This window comes from Ptychodera flava (genome assembly GCF_041260155.1).
Source record: "Ptychodera flava strain L36383 chromosome 23 unlocalized genomic scaffold, AS_Pfla_20210202 Scaffold_23__1_contigs__length_28996876_pilon, whole genome shotgun sequence".
Classification (NCBI taxonomy): Eukaryota; Metazoa; Hemichordata; class Enteropneusta; family Ptychoderidae; genus Ptychodera; species Ptychodera flava.
The window spans coordinates 11,410,967-11,428,485 of record NW_027248277.1 but is presented as its reverse complement, the minus strand read 5'-3'; the positions used below and the strand labels follow the sequence as shown (position 1 = coordinate 11,428,485).

Below are 17,519 nucleotides of genomic sequence, written 5' to 3'. Positions count from 1 at the left end.
GACAGCAGACGAGTCTTGATAAATGTTGCAATGAAGTCGTTATTGAACAGAGTTGATTTATTGTTCATTGCGTTCTCACTTACCTGACGTTTGGGCGTATCATCTAGTAATAGCTGACGTCACATACTGATTACTGGCCAATGGCCACTTCATGCCAACGCATGTAAATTATAAGCATGACACTCTCCAATCAGAAATTGCATTTTAGTAAATTACACTTGTACCTCAACTAGCAACCAATAACAAGCGAGCAGTCATTTTAAATAATGACCCACCCAGATATTAAGGATTTAAAACACTTTCCGCAGCTCTGCTGAACCACAGGCCGTGGGTTTGAACAAGAGTGAAGAAAGAAGCTGAATCCAGCCAGGTGCCATTCCCATTTGAAGATTGTTCTTGTTAAGAAGGTATGGTTTTTACGATTTATAATAGAACTTTCATCATTGAACTATAAAAAGGAGTGTAATTTTATTCCGTGTTGTTGGTTTCTCATAAAAAACTATAAGCTGCTTTATCATTTTCCATGCCGCTTATGCTTATGTGTCAATAATGTTCTGATCTGGAAAAATTACTTTGTTAATTGTCTTATTGTTTCGTCTTTTTTGTTAATTTCGTCATAGGGGTAAGATGCGACTGTTCGTTTTCTCCGTCCTCCTTGGATGCCTGTACATATGCAAAGCCCAAGGTAAATGCCAATCGTATATCATCCACTTGATCTAGGCTTCCGGGAGTGGGCTGCTTCGATAGGGGTAATTTTCTGCGACGATTCTCCGATGCAAACATTGCTCTGTCACCCACTTTTTTTCATGATCCAAAGCAGAAAGGTTTGAACATTTACCTTAGCTTCAGAACTGTTATCTTCAACCTGTTTATTATCAAGTAACTGGAAAATTGACTTAAAGAGGCGACACATTAACAAAGTTTACCCGTGACGACATCAGGAAAAAAGGCGCTTCATTGTTAGACGACTTCAGCCTGCTCTGTGATTTGAACCCATTCTTTTGCAGTGCATTTTTTAGTTATCAAGACGTTGTAAGGATCAAACCATCTGATTGTCAAAAAAGAAGTATCATTATCTTCAAATTCGACACAGAATGATGAATTATTAATACGCTGAAATTCAAACACTTGATTGTTTGTTATAATACGATGAAAATAGTCATCTTCATGGCATATATAAACTTTAGAACATCCAAGAGTTCAATATGTCGTGTCAGACTAACAGCCCGATGTCTTTGCAGCTTGATGCTCTTATCGTAGCAACAAAGAACGACAACTGCCTTTAAATTCCCAAAGTACGCCATATTTTGATATAAAAGGCGACTTTCTTGAAAATTACACCTATCTAAACTCTCATTTTACTACAGACATTGAAGCAGGTGATCTCACAGTGAAGACACCGGCCCCAGCTACTGGCAAATATGTCGTGTTCACTGAAACCACCATCACATTCGACTTGGCGTACACTGTGACCGAAAATGCTTCTCCGACAGCAGTCAAAGTGTACTTCAGTAACGCAGATGGATCCAAAAAGACAGATCCAGAAGTAACTGCAATGGGAGATAACGCACCAGATGGTACCCAAGCAACTACGGGCGGTACTTACTCTGATCTGGTTGCGACAATAACATTGGACGGGGCGAATTGTGTTGATTACACGAAACTCTGCGTCGATATCGAGATATCAGAAACAGACAAAACGCCCGCCAACATGAAAAATGTAACGATTATGGTACCGATGCTGCTAAGGCTGGTACAGCAGTGTGCGCAGGTGAGTTCAACTATATTCTCCCTGATTTGATGAATAGTTTCAGTCAATGTAACCATTATTCAAAAGTTGAATACTTTATGCTTACCTCGATGTCATGACTTAAAACAGCCAGATTCATAGCAATGTAAAGATAACGCCCGTTGACCTGTCGCAGTTGTGTTTAACACCATTTTGCATCTTTCCGATTTGCTTACATTATTTTAATTTCTATGCTAAAATTTATTTACGTTTGGGTTGTTATGTTTCTCACCTTCTACTTTCACACTGAAATATGTTAAGTATCATCGTTACTGGGCGAAATATCATTTCGATACCTCCAGTCGTTTGTTTTTGATACGAGTTAAAGTGCCGGTAAATACATGTTCGTATTGGCAAAGACTATATTCTTTATGTAGCGGTTTTTTTTTACTCTACTTTCCGAGAGGACGAAACCATTAATGCTTCATACTCACAATAAATGAACATGTAAGTTCGTAAAATGGGTAATACAGTCCTCAGATAAGTACTCGTCTAAACATGAAGAAAATTAGCTCAGCCGTGAAAATACGGTGACGTGCGCTTGTGTATTAGTTGGTACTTAATTTAGAAAATTCTTTTTGAATAGGTAGTTACAAATTAAAAAAAAAAAACGAAATTCGCGTTTTCTGTGTTCTTGATGTAGATGTAGCTGCCGCAACATTCACACTGAAAACACCAGACCCCGCATCGAGCGGCTATGAACTTGACAGCGCCACAGAATCCACGTTTGATGTAGCCTACACGGTCATCGACACCGGAGCGACTGTAGCTGATGTCAAGGTATACTTCAGCAACGATGACGGCAGCACAAAATCGACGGAGCAAACTGCCGGCGGAACGAATGCTCCAACAGACGCGGCTGCTGGTTCGTCTGGCAGCGGAACTGGGCTCACAGCGACCCTTACGTTGGATAAAGCAAACTGCGCGAAATACACCAAACAGTGTATTTCAATCACTGCTAACGATGAGTATCAAGGTAACAACGAAAAATGCATCGAATTTGGAGCAGGCGCAGACAAGGCTGGTGTAAAACCAAGTTGCACAGGTAAGGCACACTTCGTCGCACTGGCGTTTTACGAAAATCTTAAAGAGGCACTCCCACTTGGTAACATTTTAAAACACATTTTTAATGCCAACAGTCGATATTTGAGGTGGCGACCGCGCGCGTATCGCGAGATATCGATAAAAAACATGTCCTCAAAAAAGTAAAAGTTTGAATTCAGGTGGCCCACCTAATTTCAGCTTCTGAACATCGTTCGGCACTGGGGCCATTGTCAACTAAGCTATGGAGTACGAGTCTACGCTGACGCTGCTGTACGCCACAGTACCACTCGCGTCGGTGATCGGTCATGCCCCGTGGGAGAAAGCTGAGTCTTACTGACTTGGCGAAAAACGAAAAACAATTTTTGCTGATTCCACCAGAATTCGCATAGGTGACTAGCACAGTTACGTGCGGTTGATACATAGCGGCCGCCGTGTGGTATGCATAGACGCAAGCCACGCGGCGAACCACACGTAACCGTGTGGCAGACGACAAAATGTAGTCATCAGAGGCGGCTAATATTTAACACGTAAAAACTGATATTTATGTGGTATTGGTTAAAAATATAATACAACTGATTGAGAATAATGAAAACGACAAAAACTAAGGAGAAGTTTTAAAAAAACTTACCTGAGGTAAAGGCATAATGCTGTATATAAAGTCTTCGCAGTGGGGGGTTAATTAATTGTGTCGTTCAAAATTATTGTGGACTCCCTAGGATATCGTCAATCAGCACAACAAAATACCTTCGGGGGATTTCGGGTCATAATCAGAAAGGATCGTAAAATTTCGGGATGTGAAAAATACGCTCGGGAAATGACATGTTTTTATCGATATCTCGCGATCCGCGCGCAGTCGCCACGTCAAATATCGACCGTTGGTATTAAAAACGTGTTTTAAAAATATTACCAAGTGGGAGTGCCACTTTAACAATGATCAGACATAATAATACATATACGTTGCCATGTGTATTAAAAGGGGGGAAATGAATGAATTCTTCGCTATGCGTGCCAGACTGTTATCTCGAGGATATTTCCTCGGCAAATGTATTTTTTTTCAGAATATTCAAGATAGTTCGATCGGGTTTGAACTTAAAACCTACAGCGTACCATTTTCAGAGAAACAAAAAACGCATTTTATTTAAAATTGGCTTCGAGACAGATGTTCGCATTCGCTCCATTGTGAATATTGCAGAGTAGAATTCGAAAATTTAATTTTCACTACAAGAGTTAATAATCGATGGCGGCCATTTAGAATTTCTAATATCGAAAGTTTGACTTACCTAATTCGTTTCTCTTGTACCAAAATTTTCGTCGTGATCCCCAATTTTTATATTTGACTTTGAAATAGAATGGTTTGACGGTTCAAAGGCATAGTCTGTTCTGTTAATCAAACGTAATCTCTTCGCTTTCTTGTCTTCATCCCCATAACATACACCGATTTCCATTCATTTATGTAATTACAATGGGGATCTCTTTTCTACGCTAGTCGATTCCCAAGCTGACTGTAGTGATCCCGGACCAGCACCGACTAATGGTCAGAAAAGTGGCACAGATTACACTCACAGCTCAACTGTAACGTACACTGTGACAGTGGCTTTACTTTGAGTGGTGAGGGTACTTTAACATGTGACGATGGGAAATGGAACCACGCTGTGCCTACGTGTACTGGTAGGTGATCAATACAGATCAGCTGATTACAAGCAAAAACAGAAACACAACAGTACAAACACATGCCCGGGTACACAAAATTGTTCAAAAACATGACTCTCTAACATACTCAACAATTACTGTCTTTGTCTCATTGATACCGACAATCGTACCATTTGTTCACTAGTATACTGTAATAATATTTCCACGCTTTGGTTTAAATCTATTTCAAATCCAGTTTATCGCTTTGTTTGTTTTCCTAAGTTTTGTTATATTTTATTGTTTTTGCTCAGATGACTCAAGTGCTGGAATTCCAACACTGGATCTCTTTGTCATGCTGACGCTGATGTTCCTGACAGTATACTTTCAGTTTTAGTGAATTGGAATGCAATCCTTTACAGCATGTAAGTACACGGCTTTTAAGAATGTTTGCCTTATATCTATTCAATATATATATATATATATATATATATATATATATATATATATAATATATATGTATATATATATATATATATATAATATATATATATATATATATATAATATATATATATATATATATATATATTGTTATGTAGGTCATTCCCCCCACACTCATCATGACCTGAGTTCAATTAGTCTAGAACATTCTCAAGGTCACTGCCCTTGATGACCTCACAACCTTGAATTCAATTAGTCATGTTTGGAATGTTCTGGAAAGTTGATTAGTTGTGTAAGGGAGATAATTTTAGAACAGTAATTAGCATGTCAATAAAAGTTCTAGATTGTTCTTATATGCATTATAAAAGGGACGTGCACAGCTTCCAGTCAGACTTTTGGGATCGTGTCTCTTGTGTGTTACTAAACTCCAGCAGTAGTCATTCTCAAGACTTTTCAAGACCTTCACTGTCAACGCTGGATTTATACTGTGGACTTTGTGCAGCTTCAAGCCTGCAAGCCAAAGGACTGTTCATTCATCCGACTGACTGTTACAACTCTGAGACTGGAGCTTTGCCGTCCCAGCTGAGATAAGTAGTCTGTACACTTTTAAAGCTTGTACTCTATCCCTGACTTAGCAATTAGTTTTATTTTCGTAATAAAATTTTTTAAACGTTAACTGCTGAGTTCACCCTTTTGTTCGTTTCTCTGCACGTAACAAATGGGGGCTCGTCCGGGATACGAATATTTTGAGCCGTTTGACAACATTTTGCCTACCTTTTCAAAACTACTGTATACTGTGAACTCAGCAAATTCAATCATGGCGGAATTCAAGCCAGACGAATTTATGGATGACCTTGATCAGGACGCATTTGATTCCCTCAAAAAAGACAACCTCATTGCACTGGCCAATTTCCTAAAGTAGATGTCAAAAGATCTATGCGCAAGCGGGAAATACAGTACCACATTGCAAAACATTTAGTTAATTTAGGCCAATTTGAGGAATCCACCTTGAAAGATTATGAGCCTGAGTCTTCCTTTGAACTCAAAAAATTGGAATTAGAAATACAGGCAGATTTCGAGCTAAAAAATTGGCATTAGAAAAAGAAAAAGAATTACAAATGAAAGAAAAAGAATTACAAATGGAAAAGGAGAGACAGGCATTAGAAAAAGAAAAAATACAAATGCAGTTAGAAATGGAAGAAAGACAGAAAGAGAGGGAATTGGAAATGAAAGAAAAAGAATTGCAATGGAAGAAAGACAAAGGGAGAAGAAAGAGAGGAAAAAGAAAAGGAAAGAGAATTAGCAGAACACCGACTGCAGTTAGAAATAAAACGTTTAGAGCTTGGACAGTCAGGAAAATTCTTCCCTTCAGACAAGTTTGACATCACTAAGCATTTCAGGTTAGTTCCCCCTTTCCAAGAAAAGGATGTCGATAAATATTTCCTTCATTTTGAGAAAATTGCTCAGAGTCTGAATTGGCCTAAGGAGTCCTGGTCTATGCTTTTGCAGAGTGCTTTGGTGGGTAAAGCCAGAGAAATTTACATTCAGTTGTCAGTAGAGCAGGCTTCAAATTATGATTCTGTGAAGGAATTAATTCTCAAGGGTTATGAGTTGGTGCCTGAAGCTTATCGTCAGAAATTTAGGGATTGTGAGAAGGTGAAGGATCAAACTTATGTTGAATTTGCTCGAACAAAAGAACAACTGTTTGATCGTTGGTGTTCTTCGGAAAGGTCAGTCAGAATTATGACAAATTACGACAGCTTGTTTTGATTGAGGAATTTAAAAGGTGCATTCGGAGTGACATCAAGACATTTATCAATGAACAAAAGGCAGATACATTAGAGGTTGCTGCACGTTTGGCCGATGATTATTCATTGACCCACAAATCTTCATTTCTCAGCAAACCATCCCAGTCCTTTTCATACAGAAACAATGCAGGTAAATTTAACTCCTCCTTTTCATCCAAGAATTTTTCAAAGGACAGTAGAAAATCAAATGACAACAGTTCACAGAGTTCAAGTAACACTTCCACATCATCAGATCCCAAGTCTCAATCTCCTTCTGACAAACAGTTTGGTACACTTTCTTGTAATTATTGCAAGAAAGACGGCCATTTAATGTCAGATTGTTTCAAATTGAAAAGAAAACGTGAAGGTCAAAGTGGTCAAAGTGGATCTAAGCCCACCGGCTTTATTTCTTCATCAACTCAATTAGAGTCTAATAATGTGTGTAACACATTTTCTGAGGTTAAACCCCTCTTATCCCAATTAATGAGTCAAGGTTAATTCTTCTCAAGATAGCATTATGGGCATTTTCGAACCATTTATTCATGATGGTTTTATATCACTTTCTAGTGATTTTTCTTCCGCTACCCCTGTCAAAATTTAAGAGATACCGGGGCTTCCCAGTCTCTTTTGTTGGCAGATACCCTGCCGTTTTCTGAAAAGTCATTTTCAGGTTCTAAAGTTCTTATTAAGGGGGTAGATTGTAATGACTACATTCCTGTTCCTCTCCATAATGTCTATTTGTCTTCGGACTTTGTTTCTGGACCTGTGACTTTAGGTATTAGGCCTTTTTTGCCTTTTGAAGGGATTCACCTTCTTCTCGGAAACGACCTTGCTGGGGACAAGGTCATTACTAATCCACTTGTGACTGATAATCCTACTTTAGATCAGGATCCAGAGCCAATTGAACAAGAGATACCCGATTTATTTCCTTCATGTGCCATTACTCGAGCCATGTCAAAGAAAACTTCCGAGAATCAAAATACTCTCAAAAATAATGTCACAGATGTTGACTTAAATGACACCTTTCTCAGTCAGGTGTTTGACACGGATCATTCCGTTATCCCTCGTGGATTTGAAACTTCCAGTAAAACTTCTGCTGACCAAAGTCAGACATTTTCTAGATCAAATCTCATTGCAGAACAACACAAAGACCCAGATATTTTGTCTTTGTTTGACAGGGTAGATGATGAAGGTAAAACTTCAGATAGCTCTGTTTCCTATTATACAAAATCTGGTATTCTCATGCGTAAATGGAGACCTCCAGATGTTTTGGTTGATGACGATTGGGCTATAAAACATCAAATTGTGATTCCAAAGCCCTATCGTGCTGAAATATTGCGCCTGGCCCATGAAACGCCCTGGGCTGGTCACTTAGGAGTCAGGAAAACTTATCATAAAATTCTCAGTCACTTTTATTGGCCTAATCTCAGGCAGGATGTAACACATTTCTGTAAAACTTGTCACACATGTCAGATGGTAGGAAAGCCGAATCAGACCATTCCAAAGGCCCTTTACAGCCAATTCCTGCATTTCAAGAACCATTTAGTAGGATTCTAATAGACTGTGTTGGGCCCCTACCAAAAACAAGATCAGGAAATGAGTACATGCTGACAATAATGTGTACATCAACTCGGTTCCCAGAAGCCATACCACTGAGAAATATAAAGACAAAGACTATAGTGAGAGCTTTAGTCAAATTTTTCACTTTATTTGGCCTCCCTAAATGTGTCCAGTCCGATCAAGGCTCCAACTTTTATGTCTGGTATTTTCAACAAGTAATGGATCAGCTAGGCATTAAACAGTATAGGTCATCCGCCTATCATCCAGAAAGTCAGGGTGCTCTTGAGCGATTTCATCAAACTTTGAAAAACATGATTAGGACCTACTGTTTTGACACAGAGAAGCAGTGGGATGAAGGAATTCATTTTCTGCTCTTTGCTGTTAGAGAGTCAATTCAAGAGTCTCTTGGTTTTAGCCCATTTGAGCTTGTATTTGGACATACAGTCCGTGGCCCACTTAAGCTCGTTAAAGAGAAATTCCTATCAGACGATGATGATTGTCTGAATATTTTGCAATATGTGTCAGATTTTCGTACAAAACTCTCTAAAGCATGTGAATTAGCCAGAGAAAATCTTGAGTCATCTCAGCAGTCAATGAAAACCAAATATGATAAAAGCACCTCAAAACGGAAGTTTGAACCAGGTCAAAAAGTTCTTGTTCTACTTCCAATTCCTGGCAAACCACTCCATGCTCGTTACTTTGGGCCATACCTAATTGATAAGAAATTGAGTGATTTAAATTACATCATAATAACACCTGACAGGCGAAACAAAAACAGCTATGTCACATAAATATGCTTAAGCCATATTTGGATAGGGATAATCCTACTATAACTCAGCCTGTCAGTGCAGTCAGTTCAACCATTATGAAGATAGTGATACTGAAACTGACTTGAGTGAAAATACTCTAAACTCAAAGCTGGGCTCGGTCAAGCTTCAGAACTCAGAAATCCTGGAGAAGCTGGAGTCTACAAAGTTGGCACACCTCCAGCCAGAACAACAACAACAGGTGAAAGAACTGCTCCATGAATATAAACACCTGTTTCAAGATGTTCCAACGAGGACAAACGTCATCTATCACGACGTTGATGTTGGGGACAGTAAGCCTGTAAAACACATCCATACAGACTGAATCCAACAAAAGCGAAATATCTCCAGGAAGAAGTCAAATACCTGCTGGACAATGACTTTATTGAACCCAGTAAAAGTAACTGGAGTTCGCCGTGCATACTTGTTCCCAAATCAGATCACAGTTATCGTATGTGCACGGACTTTAGGAAGGTCAACACTTTAACAAAGACAGACACTTTCCCAATCCCGAGGATTGATGACTGCATCGACCGAGTGGGAAAAGCCAAGTATGTGACGAAATTTGACCTACTGAAGGGATTTTGGCAAGTCCCTCTGACGGATCGTGCTCGTGAAATATCCGCCTTTGTTACACCAGACGGATTGTTCCAGTACAAGGTGATGCCATTCGGAATGAAGAACTCTCCGGCAACGTTCCAACGGATGATCAACGACGTCATATCCGGGCTAGACGGTGTGCAGCTTACGTTGACGACGTCGTCCTGTATAGTGACACCTGGGAGGAACACATCAAGCTCATGCGAAGTTCTTTGAGAGACTGAGCAAAGCAATGTTGACTGTCAACCTTGCCAAATCTGAGTTTGGTTGGGCTAGGGTAACTTACCTCGGACATACTGTAGGACAGGGTGAGGTAAAACCTGTTGATGCCAAAATCAGTGCCATTTCAAGTTTTCCCATACCAAACTGCAAACGACAACTGATGCGCTTTCTCGGTATGGCTGGTTACTACAGAAAATTCTGTCCAAATTTCTCCACAATTACTGAGCCTTTGACTAACTTACTTAAAAAGAAAGTAAAGTTTGTTTGGTCAGAGCAATGCCAACAGGCATTTGATACACTTAAAGCCATACTGCAAAGTGCCCCAGTGTTGTCTGCACCAGATTTCACTTTGCCATTCAAATTAGCTGTAGATGCTAGTGATACGGCTGCTGGTGCTGTTTTATTGCAAGAGGATAGTCATGGTGTAGATCATCCTGTTTGCTATTTTTCACGCAAATTTAACAAATCCCAGAGAAACTACTCTACAATTGAAAAAGAGTGTTTATCTTTGATATTAGCTTTACAGCATTTTGAAGTTTATGTTACTTCTTCAAATCAGCCAATAGTGGTTTATATTGATCACAACCCTCTTGTTTTTCTGCAGAAATTTAAAGGCAAAAATCAGAGATTGCTAAGATGGAGTTTAATGTTACAGGAGTTTAATCTTGACATTAGACATATCAAAGGCAGAGACAATTTAATTGCAGACTGTCTCTCTCGTATTTAGAGTTTATTGTTGTTCACTTTCAAGAAATTTTATTGTTGTTCACTTTCAAGAAACTTTACTTTAGAGTAAAACAAAATTTGAGTACTTAAATCCTTTTCAAGATTACATTTGTAAAAGAAAGATTTTTCTTTGAAAAATTTCTTTTTTTGAAGAGGGGGTGTGTTATGTAGGTCATTCCCCCCACACTCATCATGACCTGAGTTCATTAGTCTAGAACATTCTCAAGGTCACTGCCCTTGATGACCTCACAACCTTGAATTCAATTAGTCATGTTTGGAATGTTCTGGAAAGTTGATTAGTTGTGTAAGGGAGATAATTTTAGAACAGTAATTAGCATGTCAATAAAAGTTCTAGATTGTTCTTATATGCCTTTATAAAAGGGACGTGCACAGCTTCCAGTCAGACTTTTGGGATCGTGTCTCTTGTGTGTTACTAAACTCCAGCAGTAGTCATTCTCAAGACTTTTCAAGACCTTCACTGTCAACGCTGGATTTATACTGTGGACTTTGTGCAGCTTCAAGCCTGCAAGCCAAAGGACTGTTCATTCATCCGACTGACTGTTACAACTCTGAGACTGGAGCTTTGCCGTCCCAGCTGAGATAAGTAGTCTGTACACTTTTAAAGCTTGTACTCTATCCCTGACTTAGCAATTAGTTTTATTTTCGTAATAAATTTTGTTTAAACGTTAACTGCTGAGTTCACCCTTTTGTTCGTTTTCCTCTGCACGTAACAATATATATATATATATATATATATATATATATATATATATATATATATATATATATATATATACGAAAATGGTTTGCTTGTCAATGCAGGTAAAGTATAGTGCTCAATGCATTTCTGCAGGGCGGTAATACTGAGAATCTAGGAACTTGTAGTTGTCACTCTTCAGGCTGTTTCATGCGCTAAGCAATCATCAGGAGTGAAGGTTTGGCGGCAATAGAACTGTTTATATTGTGTTGCAGGTGGGCATGCATATTCAAATAAGCGGTTGTGGCCAATGGCAAGTCAGTTATTACAGAGGAGGAATTTGCTGCGGTGTCTGCATTTTGAGAGGAATTCAGCACGTTTGTTGAGGGTTGATTTGCTATCTGAATAAATTATATGGAGTTTTTCTGTTATGCAAAGGTTGCAGCGTTTGGTTTTATTTGAATAGGGGGGAGCTCTGTCGATGATTGACCATTTGATGTCGTAGTTTATGTTGTTGCCTTTGAGCTTCCATATGAATTTTGAGAGCTCTGTGCTATTTCTGTGCTTGGGAGTTTTGAAAGTGTACTTGTGATACGTGTATCTTTGTTTGAAGGTTGAGTCCGTGAGTCCAATGTAGTGTTTCTGATCGTTGCTTGTGGTGACAGTGGCTTTGTATATTACTGAAGAGGTGAGGCAGTTTCCTGAAAGTGGACAATCGTCTTTTTTGCGGCAGTTGCACCACTTCTCTTGCTCCCTGTCTTTATGTAGTATTGGTTGTTGTGGGCTTTGATTATACTTCCCATGTTTCTGGAGCAACTGTAGCTTACTTTTACGTTGTTTTTATTGAAGAGCTTGTGTAGACGGTGGCCTTCTGGAAAGTGGGTCTTAATCAAGTTCAGGAATGTTCTGCCGATGTTGGTTTTCACTGCCTTGTTGAACGGGGGATTGTACCAAATGATTCGTCTGCTGCGTTTTCTTTTGTTTTCGTTGCTTGGTGACGGGGGCTCGTACTTCATTTTGTATGTGTATCCACTTTGTTTCAGCGCTTTTCGAAGTCGGGGGCTGCTTTCTTGAATGTTGTTTCACAATCTGAGATGTTTGATATTCTGCTGTTGACTGAGGTAGGTATTTGTTCCAGGATTGGCGGGGGGTGGTTGGATTGTCTATCGACGTAGAGAAGCTGGTTGTTTGGTTTGCTGTATGGTTGGTAAGAAGCATTTTCCAGATTGAATGTTACGTCAAGGAAGTTAGTGGTCTTGATATTTGCTTGGATAGTTATGCGGAGATCAAATGCGTGGAAAATGGAAGTGAGTTCCTTTTTCAGTTTTTCACATTGCCTTGCTGATTTACTGCTTGTGATGGCGAGCCCGTCGTCTCGGTAAAGACCGGTGTTTTCTTTGCCGAGTTTCTTGCTGAGGTGGGAGAGGATGTACAATCCGACGAGCTCACATATCTCAGCTCCGTCAAAACTTCCCATGGTTATGTCAAACATGTCTTCTGAGTTTCTCTTGGTCCATACGGAATCATTGTTGAACAGTGCGGATTTTCTTGAGTGCATTATGATTTCTTCTTCTTCGTCGGAGATGTCGGTGTATTTCCGTGCGTGATGGATAGCTTCTGTTAGCAATTTCTTTGTGATTGACGGGTAGAATTCTATAATGTCAAAGGCGATGAAACTTTTGCTTGCTTTCCGTTGAATTCGTTTGAACCATTTATGACATTTGACGTGTTTTTCCATTGATTTAGATTGGTTTGGAGAGTACATCCTGGTTAATGCGGTCAAGAATTGTCTTGCTTATGGTGCCGATTTCTGTTTTGGATGGATTGATGAGTCTGCAGGTTGGCTTGTTTATGAAATTGTCCTTGTGGTCTTTTAGGGTGATGAAGGCTTCTTTCTTTGCTATTGTTTCAACCCTGTCTTCGATGTGTAGCTTTTCGGTGATGGATTTGGCCTCCTTGTTGATTTCGTAGATGCTATCATCGTTCACTTTTTTGTATGATTTAGTGATGTTGTCGTGTAGGAGTTTATCGTAATGTTCCTTGGATGTTTTGTAGAAGTTGGTGGTTTTGTCGGCTGGGATGATAAGTTTATCAACATTTCTTATCATTTTCAGGTCTTGTTTGAGTCGCTTTTGGAAATCACACTTGACATCACGGAATTCTACAGTTTCTACCATTTTCTGGACATCGTCTTCAAAGGCCTTCATCTCGTCGATTTGGGGTGGGTACTTACTGGTTTTGAAACCGAATGTTTCCCTCCTCTCTTCGGTGTCTTCTGTTTTTTTTTGACAAAGTGTAGTAGTTTCCATCTCATGCGCTTCAGGACGCTCTCTGTTTTCTCGATCAACCACTTCTTGTATTCCTTCATAGATGGTATAGGGATGTTTTTCATTGAATATCCGAAGTTTACTCGTTCCATGTTGGATGCCAGTCTTGACTATAGTGCTCGACACTAATGGGAGCAGTTTACGAAAATGGTTTGCTTGTCAATGCAGGCAAAGTATAGTGCTCAATGCAAGCTCAAAGGCAACAACATAAACTACGACATCAAATGGTCAATCATCGACAGAGCTCCCCCCTATTCAAATAAAACCAAACGCTGCAACCTTTGCATAACAGAAAAACTCCATATAATTTATTCAGATAGCAAATCAACCTCAACAAACGTGCTGAATTCCTCTCAAAATGCAGACACCGCAGCAAATTCCTCCTCTGTAATAACTGACTTGCCATTGGCCACAACCGCTTATTTGAATATGCATGCCCACCTGCAACACAATATAAACAGTTCTATTGCCGCCAAACCTTCACTCCTGATGATTGCTTAGCGCATGAAACAGCTGTAGAGTGACAACTACAAGTTCCTAGATTCTCAGTATATATATATATATATATATATATATATATATATATATATATATATATATATATATATATATCAAAGCAGTAACTATTTACTAGATAGAGAACAAAGAAAGCTTAACAAGAGAGTAATTTAAACTTCCAAAACATGTCTTTCTTCTCGTTTTGTATTCCAGTTGAGTGATTGATTCAACAAATCCTGGAAAGCAAAAAGAAAATTGTCAGTTTCTCAATGATGATCTGTCAGTTTTGTGTGCTAAATTGGATTGGGTGATCAATAGTGACACTCAAGTGATAAATGGATCAGTCATAGAACGCCAACCCTAACGATCAGGGTACAACATTTACACAAAAATTAACTCATACAAGGACAGTGTACGGGAAATACCTTTGAAGAACGCCTGTGGGTGACGCAAACGTTTCTACGACCGAGAATTCTGCCTGCAGTAGTTTAATATTGAAACACTACATGTGAGGATTTTGAGTGGAGTTTCAATCAGCTTGAAGATAAATTTACAGTTTACTACTCAATCCTCTCGGCTCAGTGAAATCATGTTAAAGAACAGCTGGTAGAAAGAAATTATTGTCATTAATATACACATGTCACTGTATTTCCTGCTAAATTTGTCAGCAATCATGTTTATTTCAGGTCCATGGAATTCTAAGTGGTTATGGCTAGCGCCCCTTCGCTACGTGCGCCTTGTAGCGTGGCAACCTGTGTGTTTACAATGACGGTGCTATGGATGACGTGAATAAAGATTCCCTCGTGTGTGTACCACCGCGCATGGTAGAAAACTTTATTTTTCGAAAGACTCCGTACCAGAGTTTTGCACATACAGTTTTATCTTTAGGCAACATTTTGTAGATTTCAAGGGGCTATTCAAAAGTGACACCCGAACCGATCTCGATGTAGAAAGGCTTCGTGACTTTTATATTGACGTGTTGTATATTTCACATTCAAAAAGAATATGCAAGTTGCGGTGTTTGTTTTAGATAGAGTGCATTTGTTGGTGATTTATTCCAAAATCGAATATGAAGATTTCATTTCAATTCATGGGCGAGAATATCTGGGAAGCATATAATAAAATATCTGAGTTTGCTAACTCTTTTAAAAATAAAATGCAAATTGTGTCATTCAACTTATTGCACATGCCCTTCGTTACTGATTGGACCAAAGACCGACAGACCCATATCCCTCTGTCTGCCTGCCTAACTGCCTCCTCTCTCTCTCTCTCTCTCTCTCTCTCTCTCTCTCTCTCTCTCTCTCTCTCTCTCTCTCTCTCTCTCTCTCTCTCTCTCTCTCTCTCTCTCTCTCTCTCTCTCTTACATTTATTGTATATTAGTATTGCTTGAGGTCAAATAATACATTTCCATCACGCATTAAGAAAACTATATTTAGTATGAGGTCTCTCACGATTTGAGCGTAATGAATTATTCGAATCATTACAAGAATCCGGCGTCATGTTTGATTTTGAAGGTTTATGACTATCTACATAACACCATGAGTAATGTAGGGAAATCAGTTCTTTGACTGACATTCCGAACTTTGAAAATATAACATTGGTCTTCAATAGATTCCTTCGGTTGATCATCGAAACAACGAAATAAATTTGGAGAATACGTTCGTAATAATCTAGGTTCACTAATAGAAGGCTGTGTAACTCGTCGCACCGTTCGTTCGTCGGACAAAGTACTTTTACTAAGATTAGATGGATTTTTTTTGCACGGTTTACATGACTCAATGTTTGATCAAATTAATACTTGTCTCACAATAAATGGATAGTATTGCTGAGGTTGATGAATGCACTTGACTTTATCAGTAAAAAACATGCTTTGAAAGCATTCAGGGTAAATGGCTGAAATCCTGCAAATGCCACCCACCGTCATGGAAAATAGTTTTTAATATTAATTAAAGATGGCATCGTTGATTTAATATTTCAGATGAATTAGCATATGTCAAACGTTGTCAGAGTTTCTTTCTGTACCTGAGTTTTACAGGGTACTCTTTGTTGGCATGAATGTGTTGAGGGTAACAGTGTGAAATATTTGCCAAACGAGACAAAGGTATTTGGTGTGAAAGAAATTTGAAAAGCTTCATGTAAGACGAATTTAGCGAAAAGAATTCAACGAAAAAGAGACATTCAAGTATGGCATATCAAATTTCTTGTATCCGCTTAAAGTGAGGCACCCTCCATCGGTGCAATTTTTTACGACGTTTGACACATCTGTTCCTTTGATCGTCGAACAAACACGGAGTACTGACAGTCGGGTGTAATTCTTAGAATAACACTTCTCCTAATATGCTAATATACCATAGAATGAGAGGCCTGTGAAAAGTTTGATATAAATTTAATTGTGTGTCTTTATCCCATCAAAGCAAATCCTACAGCAACTTAGACGTGGCTAGCAAAATGACACTTCGTTGAAAACACGCTTCCTCTGCTGGGCAATTTTTCGATAGCATATACAGCAGATACCATGCAGGTGCACAGAATTATGGGAAATAACGATTCAGATCCAAAAGCCTGAGTTGAACGACAGGACGATGGCCATGCTTACTTAAAGACACACCATAGACCCGATACAGATGGTAGTGTGACGATTCTTACATTAACACTGTCTATCCAAATCTGTCCTAGATCGGCCTTGTGTCCTACACTCGTTTGCCCTCACATAATCAAAGTCGCGTGTTCAAGAAAGAATATGTTAGCATCATATTTCAACAAATTACATTTTCAACGAAACCTATGTATCATATTTGATCATAATGACTCTTTTTGGACAATTTAAAGACAGAACTGAATAAGAAAGACAACTATTATTTGACTTCTGCCATTAAACGAGGGCGCTCGTCCAAGGCGGCACTAGTTTTGAAATTGAAAGGGTTACTTTCCTTAAGAAAACTTTCAGGTATTTCCTTTGAAATTGAGGAATAAAAACGCGGGTCAAGTGCATCATTTGGTACTAGAGAAGCAAATTACTCAATATCTATCGTCACTTAAAATTCAAAGTGAGCGCCAGTGTGTTATCTCTTTGGAAAAAATAATTTTATTTTTTTTCGATTTTTGCAAAAGATTAAGCTGGTGAAAATTTTATTTACTCCATGAGCTTCAACATGATTCCCGGTGGTTGGCCAAACAAGTATTGCAAAGATTTGAGAGTACGAATATATTTCCCCGAGGTGACGCGCCTTCTACATTTTAAGGCCCTCCTTTATGTAATAGGTTTCAAAAATTAGCTTTTCAGAAATGTGGAGGCAGATGACTAATAAATGTGCTTACAGTAAATGAAAATTACATAAACACGGTTTTGTTCGCGTATTTTGCAGTCTTGTCAATGGCGTAAGATCAAACAATT

The 17,519-nt window shown here is 38.9% G+C and overlaps 2 long non-coding RNA genes across 2 annotated transcripts; both read left to right on the top strand.

Annotated features, from left to right (window-relative positions):
* The first annotated feature begins 307 nt into the window (after positions 1-307).
* Positions 308-1,506, top strand: LOC139124233 (uncharacterized). The gene is made up of 3 exons (XR_011549898.1): positions 308-407; positions 621-685; positions 1,368-1,506. It is a non-coding gene; the product is annotated as an uncharacterized lncRNA (long non-coding RNA).
* A 64-nt stretch (positions 1,507-1,570) lies between these two features.
* Positions 1,571-15,228, top strand: LOC139124231 (uncharacterized). Its single transcript, XR_011549897.1, has 5 exons — positions 1,571-1,771; positions 2,433-2,834; positions 4,320-4,501; positions 4,774-4,884; positions 14,812-15,228. It is a non-coding gene; the product is annotated as an uncharacterized lncRNA (long non-coding RNA).
* The last annotated feature ends 2,291 nt before the right edge of the window (positions 15,229-17,519 follow it).